The 7880-nt window shown below is 36.4% G+C and overlaps 1 pseudogene across 1 annotated transcript; it reads left to right on the top strand.

The window, feature by feature from the left end:
• Positions 1-1128: 1128 nt before the first annotated feature.
• On the top strand, positions 1129-7436 carry LOC147293019 (uncharacterized; annotated as a pseudogene). The gene is made up of 3 exons (XR_015120169.1): positions 1129-4123; positions 6913-7029; positions 7119-7436. The product of XR_015120169.1 is annotated as an uncharacterized LOC147293019 (transcript).
• The last annotated feature ends 444 nt before the right edge of the window (positions 7437-7880 follow it).

Below are 7880 nucleotides of genomic sequence, written 5' to 3' on the forward strand. Positions count from 1 at the left end.
TTCGAATTACATTCAGTGGGTAAACCTAATAATAAGCCTTTTGTTTACACACCTTTATTTTCTGTTGTAAAACTAAAAATTAAGTTGTAGATAGCCTTAGAAACATGTTTTGCGGTTTGGAATTGAAATTAAGAAAATGCAAAAACAAAGAATATGAAAAATCTGGAAATTTTTCCAAATAAATTCGCAGTTTTCATATGGCCTACTTTCGGGCCTTATAAATCGAGTTTTTAACCGTTCATTTTCATGATCTTTATATGGTTATAAAGAGGTTTTCCAAATAAATTTGCAGTTTTTATATGGCCTACTTTCAAGCCTTATAAATAGAGTTTTAACCATTCATTTTTCATGATCTTTATATGGTTGTAAAGAGGGGATGCAAAACTTTAAAACAAGTATAAGTTTGCATAATTTGGTGAAAGTTTGATAGGTTAAAAGTCGAGCCAAAGTTAAGAAAAAAACTGAAAAAAAAAAATTATGGAAAACAGGGGCTATTTTGAAGAAGATGATGAATAGTGATTGGCCAGCAACCCTGCACGGACCATCGCCAAGTGGCAGCCCGTGCGGTTGTTTCCAGAGATTTTTGTCGTTCAATTTTCACCCTCAAAACTCTATTTTTCGATACAAGTCTAATGATATTAGTTTCATGAAAATCCGACACTTACAACTTGAGTGTGAGTTAAACTCTCCTTAAAAGGAGAGTGAGATTAAATTAAATTGTGTTAAATTGTATCTAAGTTATAATTTTTTAAAAAAATTGTTTAGACCGAGCACGTGTGAATGAACTGAGAGAGAACTGTTCAAGGCATTAAGGTAGGTTGTACCCAATGGTTGAACTATATAACTATATATATATAAATTGTTCTCTGGTATAATCTTTATGTGATTTATTCTACTTTATTCAATTCAAAGTGTTCTCATTCTTGTCAGTTTAATTGTTATGGTTAATTTTTTTCATCATTGTATGATTTTCTTGAACATTGTAATTTTTGTTCAATCTTTATTATTATCTACAAAATTATTGTGAAATTATATGGTTTGATGCTAATTACAATTTATATTATAAATAAATCATGATATTGAAGATAGATTTGTGGTCACGGTTATTTAATTTTCATTAATCAAGGCGTTTGTGAAGTCCTTTTCTCAACTCTCTCTCTACTCAGTACTCAACCAAGTCAAGTGACCATTAATCACTAGAGCTCCTCCTGCCGCTTCTTTCTTCTTCATTGCAGTTACAAAGATGAAGCTGAGGATGAAGATGTTAACCGCAAGAGCTCCTTCTGGTAATTCTTCTTTTTTTACTCCCTTTTTAAAGCAAATAAGTGGATTCCATTCTTTTCCTGTTGTTAATCATGCTAGAGATACCGAAATCGGTAAAGGTGAACCCACCCATTTGGGAAATCTGATCCAAACACGGTGCAAATCTGGAACTCTTGGGTTTGATGAAGCATTGGGTTTCTTTAATTCCATGATTCAAATGAAACCCATTCCCTCTATTTGGGATTTTAATCGTTTGTTTAGCGCACTCTCCAAGATGAAGCAATATGCCACTGTTGTTTCGATGTTTAAACAGTTGATGTTGATGGGCTGTGTTCATTTCCATCCTGATGTCTCTACAACGAATGTTTTTCTCAATTGCTTGTGCCGTCTGAATCGGGGGGACTTGGGTTTCTCTGTTTTAGCAATTACTCTTAAGCATGGTCTTCAACCCGATGTTTATTTTCTAAATACTTTGCTTCATGGGCTTTGCAATTCTAGCTCCCTGGATGAGGCAATGGACTTGTTCCGGAAAATACAAGAGAAGGGATACGCATGTGATGAACTCACTTATGCTACTATGATTAATGGGTTATGCAAAGCAGAGAAAACTTGTAAGGCACTCGAGATGCTCAAGGAGATGCCTGAAAATGGAAGGTTTAAGCCCAAAACACATTGCTACAATCCAATCATTCACAGCCTTTGTAAAGCAAGACAAATAGATGAGGCGTTGACCATATTTCAAGATATGATCAATAAAAGTGTTGTACCAGATGTCATCACTTACAACTCATTAATTCATGGGTTATGCAACTTGGGTCGTTGGGAAGAAGCCAAAAGATTCATGTTTTGCATGATTGATAGTGGAATTTCACCAAATGTATATACCTATAATGTTCTAATCAGCACTCTTTGCAAGGAAGAAAGAATTCAAGAAGCACTTGCTCTGTTCGAAAATTTGACTACAAAAGGCATAAAGCCTGATGCTGTCACTTTTAATTCCTTAATTTCTGCTTCGTGCAAGTCTGGTAAGTGGGAAGAAGCTGTGCAGTTATTTCAAGACATGATTGATTGTGGAACCTTGCCTGATATTGTTACATACAATGCTGTATTGGATGCTTTATGCAAAGAAGGGAAGACATCAGAGGCACTTCATCTTGTGGAAGAAATGATCCATGGTGGTCTAAAGCCAAATCTTGTCACCTACAACTCCTTAATTAATGGTTTGTTCCATTCTGGCCATTGGGGAGAAGCCACTAAGTTGTTTAATAGAATGTTGGATGAAGGAATCCCTCCAAATGATGTGACCTTTAACACTCTAATAGATGCTCTTTGCAATGAGAGAAGGACGAAGCAAGCCCTCGCCGCGTTTGAGCTAATGGCTCAAAGAGGTATAAGACCAAGTGTTGTCACTTACAACCGCTTAATCTATGGCATGTGCCTTACAGCTCAATGGGGAGAAGCCACGAGGTTGTTTGATGAAATGGTAGGTCAGGGAATATTTCCTGATACCATAACTTTGACAATACTTTTGGATGCTCTCTGCAAAGAAGCAATGCCAAATGAGGCTCACAAAGTATTTGAGGCAAAGATTGAATACGGTATGGAGCTTAGCACGATAACTTACAGTATGCTGATTAATAGATATTGTTTGCATGGAAAAATATATAAGGCAAAGAAGGTCTTTGATTTAATGGAGGCTAAGGGACACGTGCCTGATATTTCTTCCTATAGAACCTTGGTCAATGGATATGCAAAAATTAAAAGACTAGATGAATCATTAAAACTTGTTAAGGAAATGATCCACAATGGATTGATGCCTGATCTAGAAATGAGAGAAACTTTGAGAGGTTTCCGTCCTAAAAGGCATGTTGCATCTGCAGGATAAATCTCTAAGAGAGTGGGTGATGAACAAATGTAAAATTAAGTCTCCTTACAAAGTTTGTTGGTTGTGTTAGACTGGACCAGATTGGATCATGTTAGAGTCGAGCATACCTGACCTTGACTCTCAAACCTATGGCTGACTGCAGATGGCTCAGTAATGGTCTGATCTTGACTCTCACTAATCAAGTCTGTGAGAAGAAGCTTTCAGGTTGTTCGATTAGATGATGGGTAAGGTAATCTTACATCAGGCTCTTTTCAAACGAGGGATGATTGAGAAGGCTCACGAATAGTTGAAATGTCGATTCATCATGGTAATGTGCTTGTACTTTGATTAATGAATATTGTTTGCAAGGCACAATGTATAAGGCAAAGAAAGTATTTGATTTTATGGAGTTATGGTCCGTTGCCCAATATTTTAACCTACATTATATAATGGTTAATAGAAGAGCTGAAGCTATGCAGATCCTTAAGGAAATGATCCAGAAGGGACTGTTTCCTGATTCTGTAACAGGAAACATTCTAAGAGGCTTGGCAAGGATTACGCAGCAAGGCAAATTCAAATTTTCAAAGAAACTTTTTGTCATAACAGTATTCAACAAATTCACACAGACAGGCACCACAAAATCACATCCTTAATGTTTGACCCAACTTTGCTATTTAATAGTGTATTTTTGTTGCTGCTAAAGACTGAGATTTTAGAGTGCATAATGGATTTTTTTTCCTGGTAATCTCATTGTATTTCAAAATGTTTTCTATGGATGAATAGGTAAATTCATTTTTTACATGAATGAAAAAACTAACTTGATGGTGAAGTTGAACAGTTTGTACATTATAGTTGAAGATGCCATGTTAAAGATTCATCTGATTAACCCACTTATTGCTGATGCCACTCCAAGAGCATCCTCTTCTGCTATGAGGTTGCAATGAAAGGATTCTATTACAGAATTATAAGATGCAAAGAGTTCAAGATCAACCAATGGTAAATTCTCCTTACCAAGAGCAGCTCTGTGTATAATGTCAAGTACAATTAAAATTAGTACGAGTATGAAACACTCATACATATGCACAAATATGTGTTTGTATGTTTTTAACTAGTGTGGCCTCTGAATTCAGCTCTACTTTTGAACAAAGTTTCACAATGTGTCCATGACTTCACAATTCATTATAACTAAGTACTTAATTTACACCATTTATTCAGGAGTCTATTCCTCATGTTCCATCTTATTAGAAGAAAACAGTGTTTTCACTTGGCTCTACGTTTGTGCCTTTTTCCTCGTTTAATTTTCCCTCTCCGTGAAGACTTTTAACATTTCTTTGGAATTTAGATTCTGCAGTTATTATTGTTCTTTGAGAGGAATCAGAAGGGAAATCTCTGATTCTTGTGGTGGTTGATAGGCTCACTAAGCATGCGCATTTCGTGGTTCTTTCTCATTCATACACTGCTTCCACTGTGGCCAAATTGTCTTTGGATCATGTGTTAAGCTGCATGGCCTACATGTTCTCCTTGTGACTGACTGACAAATGTTTTATGAGTGCCCCTCTTGCTAAGATTTGTTCAAACAGTTGGGGACTAAGCTTCACATCTCGAAAACTTATCGTCTGCAGTCAGATGGTCAAACAGGGAGACTTAAGGTTGTCTATAAGCATATCTACGGTGTATGACAGGGCAGCGACCACATGCTTGGGTGAAGTGGCTGGCTGGCTGGCTTAAGATGGACCCCCTTCATGCCACATTTGATGATTACTTGGCAACAATGGAATAAGTTAATTGATTCAGCTGTTGAAAGACAGTCTGCATCATGCTCAACATTGGACTAAATCAAATGCTGATAAGAACAAGCCATAGAGGATTCTTATGTCCGGATTGGGTGTATTTAAGATTGCAGCCTTATCACGAAACTATGTTGGCTATTCGGGAGAATCTTAAACTTTCATCAAAGTACTATGGACCATTTCTCATCACAACTAAAATAGGTTCAGTGGCTTATAAGCTGCAGTTGCTCTAATGTGAGTGAATCCTCGCCAACCATCTATATATCTAACATTGGCATATTCATCCGAGTAAAATTCATTCTGATTAAAGTATATTCATTGAAGCTTGACCAACATTCACTTATCAATCCTAACTCCTAAATAGTTATCAGCCAAACAAGAAGTAGACCTAATATCTCAAATCTTCATCATGTCTATCCTCATCTTGCCACTAATCCAATACAAATGGTTGTTTATTTGTTAAGTCAAAGCAACTGAAAGAAGCCAAAAGATTCTTGGTTTGCATGGTTGATAGTGGAATTTCACCAAATGTTCATACCTATGCTGTTCTAATTACTAGTTAGCACTCTTTGCAAGGAAGAACGAATTCAAGAAGCACTTGCTCTGTTCGAAAATATGACTACAAAAGGCATAAATCATGATGTTGTCACTTTTACATCCTTAATTTCTGCTTTGTGCTAGTCTGGCAAGTGGGAAGAAGCCACAAGGTTGTTTGATAGAATGTTGCATGAAGGAATCTCTCCATATGATGTGACTTTTACCACTCTAATAGATGCTCTTTGCAAGGAGAGAAGGACCAGGCAAGCCCTCTCTGCGTTTGAGCTAAAGACCTAGTGTTGTCACTTACAAATAGTTGAGGCTTGATGTTGTGTGCTTTTGATCCCATAAATGTTTGCTTTTGTTATGGTAGTCTCTTTTGCATGGAACACAGCAATTCTGAGGATTTTCTTTTTACTGTAGTTGAAGCATAATTGTGTTCTAAGTAATACCTCCCAGTTCTGTATAGTTCTTTATTTTTTTTCTTTTGGGATAAAGAACCCAAACTTCTACTAAATAATATAAAGGATGAGTTACAACTTACAAGAAATTGACAGACGCGATATCCATAAGCATTTCAACTACTTTTTGTTTTTTATTATTATTATTATTATATTATTTGCAATAAGAATCAGCTCCTAGCACGGACTAATCAAGATGGAAAGAAAGAAATGTCCCTGCAGTATTTTGACAGTGAGGCTCATAAGGATTCTAAACATCTAATTCTTCCCTCTAATGAATTTGCATGCTTTGAGAAATATTTCATAGCCTGATTCTGTGGAAGTCATATATATTTGTTTTATTATTCTATTAGGAACCAGTTTGGGAGACTATCAAAGTACGGAAGCATTTCAAGATAGGCTTATTAATTTTCAAATCAATGATTACACAGTGTCCTATAACTTTGTGAAGTTTTACTTTTCAGTTTTACTTTTTTTTGGGGGATGTAGTTTATTGTATGTGTTGGCTTAAAAGGTGCCTTGCATGCTTACTTTAATCAATTATTGGGCAGAAATTTCCTTTACCAGGTTGTGAAATATGGACAAACTTTATTAGAAAACTAGAATTCAATTTCCTTTTTTGGTCAGGGGAATGCCAAGCTATTCTGTTGACTACCTAAATTCTCTCTGACAGAATATCGAATGCCAAGCTATTCCGTCCCTAGAAATTGGTGACTGTTGCTCAGTAGGCCCTCTTTCTATGCCTCCCACATAGTTCAATTGCATTGACAATCCTCCTTAATTCATCTGTGTCTCTGACTGTAGATGCTACATTTCATTGTACTGTGAAATGGTTCTTGTTCTCATTATACTGTGTTTAGTGGGACTGCAGTCTTTTTCTGCATATTTTTTGCTTATATAATTTGGAGTTACATGACAATTTGGTTGATTGCATATGCACATATATTAAGTCATTGGACTTCGGAAGCTCAAAGTTTACTTCTGAATCTTGTTGAAGGCTTTTCATAATCTAAGCCAATGGAAAGAAGCTACAAGATCACTTAATCAGAGTGGCCATTTTCTTGCAATGAACTTGGGACATCCATATTAATGGCTGGTAATTATGGATGCTCAGGTAGCTTTCTCTGTCCTTCACTCAAACATATATGCCTGAGTGCCTGACCTTGACCCTCACCCCTATATTGATTTGATTAATGACTGCAGGTGGCTCAGTAATGAGCTGTAGCTGTAGGTAGCTTCCTTTTCCTGCGCTGTGTTTTTGAAAAATGAGTGATGCAGTTGCCACTTGCCAGTCAGGATGATCTTTTATATTACCTATATGAATCCTCCCCTTTATGTTTTGTATCAATCTAACTACTTAAGGAAAGTAATAGACTTGTTCAGTTGTTTGGTTTTTAATCAAATTTCCTACTTTCCAAACGGAAGTAAAAGGGGATGCAGTGCCTATTGCCGTGGTGTAATACTCTTAATATGTAGAATAAAAGGCAGGTTCCATCAGCAGGATAAGTCTCTATGAGACTGGGTGAAAATGATGAAGTAGTTGCAGTTCTGACATCTGTAAATGGTACTTACGTCATAAGGTCTCCTTACAAGGTTTTGAAACTGACAGTCCAGCACCCAAGTAACCCATAATTATCATCCACCACTCAAAACACTTGCAGCATCCTAACGTGAGTTATGAAGTGAAAGGATAATGCAGAAACACATGATCAACTTAGTTAATGTCCTTATCACTTCAACAATCTGATGCTATATATAATGTACTTATTACTGGTTTGGCTCTACAAATAAGGATTACAGAAAGATATACTGAGATAAAAATGTTAAAAGCCTTATGTTCTGGACCTTGTGGTATATAATGGATCGAATTGATGGCTTTCTGTTTAGGACATTGTATTAGCTTGGGTTCTTTTGGCTTTATGTATACCTTGATGTGCCATAATGGTAGGTTGACACTCAAATTAG

The sequence above is a fragment of the Dryas octopetala genome, chromosome 2 (assembly GCF_963921425.1).
Source record: "Dryas octopetala chromosome 2, drDryOcto1.1, whole genome shotgun sequence".
In the NCBI taxonomy this organism is placed as follows: domain Eukaryota; kingdom Viridiplantae; phylum Streptophyta; class Magnoliopsida; order Rosales; family Rosaceae; genus Dryas; species Dryas octopetala.